Source organism: Trichosurus vulpecula, chromosome 4 (assembly GCF_011100635.1).
Source record: "Trichosurus vulpecula isolate mTriVul1 chromosome 4, mTriVul1.pri, whole genome shotgun sequence".
NCBI lineage: Eukaryota > Metazoa > Chordata > Mammalia > Diprotodontia > Phalangeridae > Trichosurus > Trichosurus vulpecula.
Window position 1 is genome coordinate 193,051,575 of NC_050576.1, and position 11,574 is coordinate 193,063,148.

The 11,574-nt window shown below is 40.1% G+C and overlaps 1 protein-coding gene across 1 annotated transcript in view; it reads left to right on the forward strand.

Moving 5' to 3' along the window:
• WNT3 (Wnt family member 3) overlaps positions 1–11,309 on the forward strand; it is an 88,781-nt gene extending 77,472 nt beyond the window's left edge. The window contains exon 5 of the mRNA XM_036758210.1: positions 11,094–11,309. The gene's annotated coding sequence lies outside the window, so the exon portion shown is untranslated. The remainder of the gene's footprint in view (positions 1–11,093) is intronic.
• The last annotated feature ends 265 nt before the right edge of the window (positions 11,310–11,574 follow it).

Genomic DNA, 11,574 nt, shown 5'->3' on the forward strand with positions numbered 1-11,574 from the left:
ATGAAACCCTTGAAGACATCAGGCTATAGAGAGATATCCTGCATGGTTCTACAAAGAACCTGGGGGGCATCTCCTGTTGTCCTGATATATATTTTGCCACTGGACCCAGATGGCTCTGGAGGAGAAAGTGAGGCTGGTGACTTTGCACATTCCTCCCTCGCTTAAATCTAATTGATTTGCAAGTCATGGCATCACTTTCCTGATGTCATGTTCCTCTTTGAGAATGAAGGACAAACAACAACCTGTGAGTAGTAGTAGCTGCTTCATTGGGGACCCAACTGGCCAGTTCCAGTTGGGCAATGCAACTTCTTCCTTCCTTCCTTCCTTCCTTCCTTCCTTCCTTCCTTCCTTCCCTCCCTCCTTCTTTCCCTCCCTCCCTTCGTCCTCTCCCTCTGTCCACATAGGGAATCATACCCTTACCTGAGGGTGCTCTGTCCAAAGCAAGATATCTTAAGGTTTACAAGCTAGATTTCTTTTTTATGGACCATACCTTAACCCCAAATCACTCTGGCTGTCTTTGATTGGTCAATAATGGGCCCCAGCCCAAGCCTCACTTGGTCATTGTTTGGATTCTAATGGCTCAGAGTGAGTGTAAATAGCAATTGTTTCTTTTTGACCAGAAACCCTGAGGTTCTTCTTCTCCCCAGTTGATTTTCTTTCTTTCTTTCTTTTTTTTTGACTGGGTAAAAGAGGCCATTCTTTGCCTCATTTTTAACTATACTTAATCACTGAATAGGCATTGCCTCAGACAAACTGAGACCTGGGAAAGACTTTAGCTTAAAAAGACCAAAACGCCTCCCACTGCGTCTGGGGCCATCTCCAGTCATCCCGATATCCAGCATGGTTCTACAAAGAACCTGGGGGCCATCTGCAGTTGTTCTGATTTATATCTTGCCACTGGACCCAGATGGCTCTGGAGGAGAAAGTGAGGCTGGTGACTTTGCACAGCCCTGCCTCACTTAAATCCAATTTATGGCAAGTCATGACATCGTAGCAGTACAACAACAAGAACCTATAAAAAGCCCCATAGAAGTTATCTCATGCTCACCTGTGAAAGTCCCCACACCTCACTGTAGAACGAGAAGGAATTAAAAAAATCTTTTCAATTAAAAATGGAAACATTTCTCTTCTTCCTACTGCCCCATTGAAATTTTTTAAAAATAAAATACTAGAAATCCTAGCAATAGCAATAAGATAAGAAAAAGAAATTGAAGGAATAAGAATAGGCAATGAAGAAGCAAAACTATCAATCTTTGCAGATGATATGAAGGTATGCTTAGAGAAACTTAGAGAATCAAGTAAAAAAATGGCTGAAAGAGTTAACAATAAAAGATCACACATTATGACCAGGACTTTATTTATTATTATTTATACCAGGACTGCAGGTTTGGCTCAATATTAGGAAAAGTATCAGCATAATTGACCGTATCAATAACAAAACAACAAAATCATGTAATTATTTCAATAGATATAGGAAAAGTTTTAGACAAAATACAATACTCATTCCTATTTTTAAAATGCTAGAAAGCACAGAAATAAATGGAGCTTTCTTGAAAATGATAATTAGTATCTATCTAAAACTATTAGCATGTATTATCTGTAATGTAGATAAGCTAGAAGCCTTCCCAATAAGATCAGAGGTGAAGTAAGGATGCCCATTATCACCACTATTATTCAAAACTGTACTAGAAATGTTAGTTATAATAAAAAATAAGAAAAATAAATTGAAGGAATAAAAACAGGCAATGAAGAAACAAAACCATTGCTCTTTGCTGATGATAGGATGGTATACTTAGGGAACTTTAAGGAGTTCTAACTAAAAACTAAAAAGCTAATTGAAATGATTAACTTTGACAAAGTTGTAAGATAGAAAGTAAATCCACATAAACTATCAGCATTTCTATATATTACCAATAAAATCTAGCAGGAAGAGATAGAAAGAGAAATTCCATTGAAAATAATTGCAGACAATATAAAATACTTCGGAGTCTATCTGACAAGATAAACCCAGTAACTATGTGAACACAAGTATAGAACACTTTTCATGCAAAGACAGATCTAAACAACAACTCACCTGTCAAACCTATGGATAAGGAAAGAGTCTGCGATCAAACTAAGAGAGGATCACAGGAGGTAAAATGGGTAACTTTGATTACATGAAATTAAAAAGTTTTACAGAAACAAAACCAATGGAGTCAAGATTAAAAGGGAAGCAGGAAACTGAGGAAAACGTTTTACAGCAAGTTTCTCTAATAAAGGCCTCATTTCTCAAAAATATAGGGAACTGAGTCAAACGTATAAAGATAAGAGCCATTCTCCAATTGATAAATGGTCAAAGGCTATGAAGAGGCAGTTTTCAGAAGGAGAAATCAAAGCTGTGGATTTTTTTGACATGTGAAAAATGCTCTATTGATTAGGGAAATGAAAATTAAAATCACTCTGAGGTTTTACTTCACACCTATCAGATTGGCTAACATGACAGGAAAGGAAAATGACAACTGTTGGAGGGAATGTGGAAAAATAGGGACATTAATACACCAGTGGTAGAGTTGTGAACTGGTCCAACCATGTGGGAGAACAATTTGAAACTATGCCCAAAGTGCTGTAAAACTGTGGATACCCTTGACCCAGCACTGCCACTACTAGGTATGTACCCCAAAGAGATCAAAGAAAAAGTAAAAGGACTTATGTGTACAAAAAGCTATTTATAGCAGTTCTTTTTGTGGTGGCAAAGAATTGTAAATGGAGGGAATGCCCAACAATTAGGGAATGGCTGAACAAGCTTCAGTATATGATTGTATTGGAATACTACTGTGCTATAAGAAATGATGAAGGAGTTAGTTTCAGAAAAACCTGGAAGACCTTTGTGAATTGATGCGGAGTAAAGTGAGGAGAACCAAGAGATCATTGTACACAGTAATAGCAATATTGTAACAATGATCCACTGTGAAAGACTTAGATACTCTGATCAGTACAATGATTCCTGGCAATTCCAAAAGATTCATGATAAAAAAAATGCCACTTACCTCCAGAGAGAGAATGGATGAAGTCTGAATGCAAATTGAAGCATAATTTTTTCATTATATTTTTCTTTTTTTGCAACATGGCTAATATGGAAATATACTTTGCATGATTTCATAAGTATAACTGACATCATAGCATAGCAAGGCTTTGGATAAAATAGTGGGCATGATCTAATCCAATCCAATCTGCTCTAGTCCAATATAGGATGCATTTATTAAACACCTACTGTGTGCAAGGTACTGTACTAGGTACTGAGAATATGAAGACCAAAAACAAATAAAACCCCTCCAAATCCACTAGTCCTTGCCCTTGGGGAATTTACATTTTACACTGGGGGATGCAACATGTAAAGAGATAAGTATATGGATAGTTATTAGAGGAGAAAAAGAACTTAATACCAAGGGGGTGGGAGAGGGACCAGGAAAGGCTTCCCCTAAGGGGTGGCACTTAAACTGGATTTTGAAGTAACTGAATTTAGAGATTCTAAGAGACTGAAACAAGGAGGGATGATGACATTTCAGGAATGGTGGGGTGAGTTACGAGGTGTACACAGGCAGAAGTGGTCACTAGGTCTGCTGATGCTTCCAAACTGGGGTTAGGAAAAAGATCTTATCCACCTAAGAGAACACAGATTGAGTTATTCAAGATGGCTATGGTCAATTAAGACAGTAAAAATGAATAATACAACCAAAACAGGGCTTGTACTCTTGGGTACCCAGAAGAGTCAAACACTGCCTACTTCTTCCACTCCCAATCCTAATGTAATAGCACTGTGCCTGCAGGTGTTGATTGAGCTTTTACTCCCTCTTTTTTCACTTGGGGAGACGAGTTCAAATGTGACTTTAGAGACTTACTAACTGTGTGACCCTGGGCAAGTCACTTAAACTTTGCCTCAGTTTCCTCAACTATAAATGGGAATAATATCTCTGTTGGCATCATTTGTTCTTTGTGCTATGTCTCTGGCTGTATCGTTTATTCTTATTCTCTTAATTTACTATAGCCATCTTGAATAAACTTTGTTCCCTTAGGTGGATGAGATCCTTTTCCCAAGCCCAGTTTAGAAGCACCTACCTCCCAGGGTCATGATGAGGATCAAATGAGATAATATTAGTAAAGTGCTTCGCACAGTGCCTGGCACATAGTAGGCACTTAAATGTTTTCTCCCTCCCTTCCTCCTTCCCTTTATCCCTCCCATCCCTTCCCTCCTTTTAATCCCTTCCTTTTCCTTCCTCCCTCCTTCCTTCCTCTCTCCCTCCCTCTTTCCTTCCTCCCTCCCTTTTTTCTTCCCTCCCTTCCTTCCTTCCTTCCTTCCTTCCTTCTTACTGTCCTCCTTCCTTCCTTCTTCCCTCTCTCCCTCCTTCTCTTCCTTCTTTCCTTTCTTCCTTCTTTCCTTCATGCCTTCTTTCCTTCCTTCCTTCCTTCCTTCTTACTGCCCTCCTTCCTTCTTTCCTTTCTTCTTTCCTCCTGAATCACCAAGTTCACTCCCAGATGCCTGGACTAGTTCTGATGAGTCTGGGTTGGACTGGCCACTTGCTGTAAAAACAATATAAGGATGCTATGGACTTGAAATTTGAAGTCAGAGTTTGGATATTGAGGCTTTATTGTCCGTCCATAAGGATTGCAATGAAGTAAAAGAGGACTCCTCTCTTTGGGATTTCTTCTTTTTCCATATACAAATAAAATCATATGAGAGGCAACATAACTGAGTGGATAGCAAAATGAGTTGAGAGGTGATTAGGTAGCAAAATGAATACAGCATCAGGCTTGGCATCAGAGATATATAAATTCATTCTGTCTCAGACATTGACTAGCTGTGTGATCCTGGGCAAGTGACATAAAAAACCTCTGTGCCTTAGTTTCCCCATCTGTAAAATAAGGATAATAACAGCACCCACCTCTCAGGGTTGTTGTGAGGATCAAATGAGATATTTGTAAAGTTCTTTGAAAAGCACTTTATAAATGTTAGCTATTGTTATTCATATCCAGTCTCTGGCACTGTTTCTGGCATAGCACCACACTTAATAAATACTGGTTAATTGATTGATTACTAGCTGTTTAAGTATGAGTAGGTCACTCAATATACATCAATAGAGGGAGTTGTGACACAGCCATGAAATCACAGGCCCTTTACATAAAGAACTGTATAGATGCCCTGACAAAACCAGCCTGATAACCTTGGCAACCTGTGGAGGGTTTTTTCTGGTGGGTGGAGTAATCATAGAAGGCTCTTGTTCTCTTAGCTAGCCAAGAACTGGATTTTAAAGGTTGCCACATCAATACCTACTTGGGTCTAAGTGTTTTTGGTGGAAACCATGTTCTGTACCTTCTCTGTGTCCCTTCCCTAGCCATGGATCCTGGTCCACAAAGTGTAGGGGCAGAATGATGTTGAGACTAGACTAGAAATATAGAATCTTGAGTTCAGGTCCTACCTTTTCCACAAGCTTACTGTATGATTTTTGGCAAGCCATTTTTCCCCTGTGGCACTCAGTTTCCTCATTTGTAAAATAAAAAGGATTGGCCCAGATGCCATCTGGTTTCCTTCCTGCCCTAGGACTTACGATTCTGGGTCCAAATTTCTAACAAGGGTTCCTATCAATCAATAAGTAAACATTTATTAAACACCTTTGTGCTAGGTACTGTGCTGAGTGCTGGGAATTAAAAAAAAAAAAGACAAAAGACAGTCCCTGCCCTCGAGGAGTTTATAATCTATTGGCTCCTATCTGATAGGAAAAAAAAATCCTTTCCAATCTTCACAGAGGATTTCATTTGTGCAAATCAAGAAGGTACTGTAATGAAAGAAAATCCTATCATAAGATTCACTGATTGACCTTTGCCAGATACCCCAGGACTAATGCTCCATGTATAGCATAGATCTACTCTGTGAATGTTGGCCAAAGAGGGGGCATTCATTTAATAGAACTTCAGTGTTCTATTGGGAACATTCCCAGAGGCCATTGGGTCCAACTGATACCAGAAAAAAAACATTTCCTTCTAGAACATATAAGTGAATGAGACCACAGATTGAGAGCTAGAAGGGACCTTAGAAGTTGAGTTCAAACCCATAATTTTACAGATGAAAAAAACTGAGGCTCACAGGAATTGTGACTGGCCCAAGGTCACACCTGTAGTACGCCAGCATTTGAACCCAGGTTAGGTCATCCAGCCTCTGTTTGAAGACCTCCTGAAAGGGGGAACATACTATCTACCTTCTGAGACCCATCCATTCCACTTTTGCATAGCTCTAATTGTTAGGAAGTTTCCCCTTATTTCTAGCCCCTTTGCAACGCCCACCTGTTGCTCCCAGATCTGCCCCCTGAGGCCAAATAGAATCAGTCTAATCCTTCTTCCAGGTGACTGGCTTTCAAATACTTGAAGACAGATATCATGTCCCTCTCCCTCTCCCCCTCCCTCTTCCCTAGGTATTCTCTTCTCCAGGCTAAGCATGCCCGGTCCTGTCAGTTCATCTTCCTGTGGCGTGAACTTGAGGCCCTTCAGCACCTGCTCATCCTCTTTGGACAAGCTTGTCCTCTCAGGCTTGTTAATGTCCTTCCTAAAGTGTGATGCACAGAACACAATATGGATAACGTGTTCTGTGCGGGCCAGAGTAGAGCAGGGTGAACACCTCCTCCCTCTTGGAAGCCAAAGACTGCATCAGGTTTTTTTTTTTTTTTTTTTTTTTTTTTTTGCCATCTCATAAAGTTGACTTGCAGTCCACTATGAACAACTTCTAGATCTTCTTGGGGCCTCGGGTTCTCTGGACACATCATTCCCATCTGGTACTTGTGAGGTTGATTTTTTGAACCAAGATGTAAGACTTTTACATTTATTCCTGTTATGTTTCAGCTTATTTGATTCAGCCCAGTGTTCTAATCTGTCTTTTTAAATCTCGCTTTAGTTGTCCAGTGTGTTGCCTCTCTCCTGGCTTCATCCTATCTAAAAAATCTGATCAGCATACCATCTGTTCCTTTAGCCGTGGAATTGTTAACAATGTTAAATAGCATAGGATCAAGAAGGACAGCTAGGTGGTGCAGTGGATAGAATGCCTGGGGCCTGGAGTCAGGAAGACCCGAGTTCAAATCCAGCCTCAGACACTTAATAGCTGTATGACCTTGGCCAAAGGACTTGACCCTATTTGCCTCAGTTTCCTCATCTGTCAAATAAGTTGGAGAAGGAACTGGCAAACTGCTCTAGTATCTTTGCCAAGAAAACCCCAAATGGGGCCATGACGAGTAGGACATAACTGAGCAATGACAATGGGACCAAGAGCCCTAGGACACTCTGTGGCTTCTATCTTCTATACTAATAGTTCACAAACTTTTTGGTCTCAGGATCTCTTAAACTCTTAAAAATTACTGAAAACCTCCGAAGAGCTTTCGTTTATGTGAGTTATAGCTATCAATATTTACTATATTAGAGAAAATGTCAATCAAAAAAAAAAGAAAATGTCATTATTATTACAAAAATAGTTTTGACTTTGTGGATTGTCTGAAAGGGTCTCGGGGAGCTATCAAGGTCCCTGGCCTACACTTTGAGAATTTCTATTTTATACCAGGTCTGTCAATATTCTTAGCTGGTTGGTGAGTTTCCTGTGTATTGATTTCTTTGGACAATAGCTTTTTCCTTCACATCAGAATGGTTTCTCTTTGTGACATTTTTGGGAGTTTCCTGTCCCTCCTGGGCTGGAATAATTCTTCTGTGGTAATAAATCTGAATGTATTGGGCTTAGCCTTTGAAAAATCTGTTCTCCTCAAATGCCTGATAGAGAATCCATCAAAATGGCTGCAGCTTATCCTTTCCTCTATCACAAACACCAAGAAGGACTGATCACTTTCTCCCAAGGTTTCCCTCATTTCCATGTCAGCAACCAATTTCTTTCCATTGATTAGAGTCAAATCAAGAATAGAATTTCTCTTTGTTGGCTCCTGGGTAGTTGACCAGTGTTTCTTTACTCACTCCAAGTCATGAAGACAGGCAATCTAATGAGACAGGGAAAGCTATGCCAGAGGGAGGATCACAAGATGAGACTAGCAAAGACAGGTCTATAAACTCGTTTACCAGCTGTCCTCACTGCAATTACTCCTGTCTAGAGTTCAGAGAAGTGGTGGTGTTGTTCAGTCGTGTCCGACTCTTTGTGACCCCATTTGGGTTTTCTTTTTTGACAAAGATACTGGGGTGGTTTGCCATTTCCTTCTCTAGCTCATTTTACAGATGAGCAAACTGAGGCAAATGGGGCCATGTGGCTTACTAGAGTCACACAGCTAGTAAGTGTCTGAGGCTGGATTTAATCTCATAAAGATGAGTCTCCCTGACTCCAGGCCTGGTACTCAGCCCTTCAGAGAGGTAAGAACAATGGAGAGGAAAGAATTAGATGCCACTTGTGAAGAATGGACCTTGGTGAAAATGGCTGCAGGAGATTATAAATAGAGTAGTATACAGAAACTCAAGCCTGGGGTCTTTCTGGGAGGGAAAAATTAGTAGCCATGCTTTCCAGTACATCTAGTACATTCCGGTGTCTTGTGTGAATTATGGACCTTACTCTCCTTCAAGTAGACAAAGGTGTAAGCCCTTTGCTAAAAGGGCTAAGCCCAGTTATTTATATGGAACAGTTAAATGAGCTATTGACAAGGTTTCATGGACCTAATTTCTAGTCTCCAGGCTATAATCCAGATAGTGATAGTTATCTATCACTATGCAGGAGACCTTGGGCAAGTAGATTAATATCTCTGAACCTCAGTTTCTGATCCTTAAAGGGTGAGGTTCACATCATACAGTCTACGCAAAACATGATATGAATGTAAGATACTCTTATAGTGTTCTCATATAAGTGGAATTAAGTAGAATCTTTTTCTTCAGGTTAGGGTTGCTCACAGCAGAAAAGTTAACTCTCATACTTTTAATGACCTTTTACCACATCACCTTTTAAGGTTGGCTTTAAGGCATGTTTTGGAGGCACAGCATCAAATCAGCCAGGTTGGTTGTTAGGTCCCCATCTAAGATAATTCATTATGGAAACATTGATTGATCTTTTCCTGTCCTAGGAGAATGAGACATTCCTGTTTGGAAGATGGGCCAGATAACTCCTCAGGCAGCCTTATCAGCATAGCCCCCATGGAAAGAGCTTTTTGATTTGAAAATCAAAAGCCCAGAGAAGGCTGAGAAACATGACCCCACAGACCACTGGGCTCAAGATTGAAAGACAGAAGTGGTCTGAGCACAGATAACCCTCAACTTTAATGTTGGTTGAATGAATACATGAACTTTAAACCAGTGCCGAGCTATCTATCATGACCAGTGATGAATTACAGGCCAGTTCCAAATCAGCCTTGCAAAGAATTATAAAGCATTTTATTAGCTCACAAATCTTCCTTAAAAGTGCAGAGACAGTAAAGTGAATCAAATCATTGCTCTGTAATACACATCCTGTAAAACTTCTACTTGTCCAGGGCAAGTAGTTATTTGCTTCTCACCCTCATTCCCATTCTATTTTTGAATCATTATTTATTTAATATTTTTAGTTTTTAGCATTGATTTCCACAAGAGTTTGAATTACAAATTTTCTCCCCATTTCTACCCTCCTCCCCACTCCAAGATAGCATATATTCTGATTGCGCCATTCCCCAGTCAGCCCTCACTTCTGTCACCCCACTCCCCCCATCCCCTTTTCCCTTACTTTCTTGTAGGGCAAGATAAATTTCTGTGCCCCATCGCCTGTATATCTTATTTCCTAGTTGCATGCAAAAACTTTTTTTTTGAACATCTGATTTTAAAACTTTGAGTTCCAAATTCTCTCCCCTCTTCCCTCCCCACCCACCATCCCTAAGAAGGCAAGCAATTCAACATAGGCCACATGTGTATCATTATGCAAAACCCTTCCACAATACTCATGTTGTGAAAGACTAACTATATTTTGCTCCTTCCTATCCTATCCCCCTTTATTCAATTTTCTCCCTTGACCCTGTCCCTTTTCAAAAGTGTTTGCTTTTGATTACCTCCTCCTCCTATCTGCCCTTCCTTCTACCATCCCCCCTTTTTAATCTCCTTCCTCCTTTCCTGTGGGGTAAGATAACCAATTGAGTGTGTATGTTATTCCCTCCTCAGGTCAAATCCGATGAGAGCAAGATTCACTCATTTCCCCTCACCTGCCCCCTCTTCCCTTCCAACAGAACTGCTTTTTCTTGCCACTTTTATGCAAGATAGTTTACCCCATTCTATCTCTCCCTTTCCCCCCTCTCAACCCTTAATTTGATTTTATTTTTTTAGATATCATCCCTTCATATTCAACTCACCCTGTGCCCTCTGTCTATATATATATACATATACATAAATGTGTGTGTATATATATATATATATATATATATATATATATATATATATATATTCCCTTCAGCTACCCTAATACTGAGGTCTCATGAATTATACACATAATCTTTCCATGTAGGAATGTAAACAAAACAGTTCAACTTTAGTAAGTCCCTTATGATTTCTCTTTCTTGTTTACCTTTTCATGCTTCTCTTGATTCTTGTGTCTCAAAGTCAAATTCATTCCCATTCTTGCATCAGTGACTAGGGATTTCACTGACACACTACCAGGCTTTGGAGAGAGAAGAGTCTGACTGCTCGTACGGATGAGTGGCTGTTGCAAAGACGATGGCTGTCCTCTAGTCACTATAAACTGTGCACTGGAATTCTCCCTCTTAATATTCAACCAACCCAATACCCACATACAGACTGCTTACTAGGCTGGCCAGCAATGATCCCTTCTGTACCTGGCCTTAAGGGTGTTTTAGTTGTTAGACTGTCTATAAAACTCTATATATTTGTTGAATTTTGCAAAATGACAAGTGAAGATCTTTTACTCTTTTGTCTCTAAGGCTACCAGATTTTGCAAGTATCTTTTGCATAGTGCTAAGAACCCTTAATGAGTGAAGATAAAACCCCTATTAATTAAGATGGGAATCCTAGTGTAACAGAAAGATCAAACAAGTCTGCATTATTTTTTCACCCAGAAGGGTGGTCTCCCAGGGGCAAGAGATTCTTCCTTTTCAATCTTTCTCTTTATTTTTTCAAAGGGCTCTGGGAGCAGGTGAAGCATGTGGCTGGGAGGATTGACCACAGTCCCACGGGAAGCCAGGATCTACAGCCAGGACCCATGCTCACAGCATCAGAGAGCATTGAACAAAACAGACTAATGCCAGATGCATGTGTGGTAAATTACCTGGACCTAACCCACCCAATGAATGGGACTTTTTCCTCCTTCCTTTTCCTCAAGATTTTCACCCTACTCTGGATGCTTTGTGTGTGTGTGTGTGTGTTTTTTTGTTTTTGTTTTTTTAAAGAAGGGGCTCTCTCTTTGGTTCTCTAGGGTCTGACAGGCACAGACCCCAGAGCTAATCTTTGCACATGTTATGAGAAAACAAAAAAATTTTTAAAAATGTCAACTCCAGCAGGACAGGCTGGGCTGATCCAAGCTCTCTGCCTGATAACAGCAATCACTGTTTCCAAACTGTTACTTACGATGGGATTCCTCAGTGTCTATGAGGTGGGAATTAT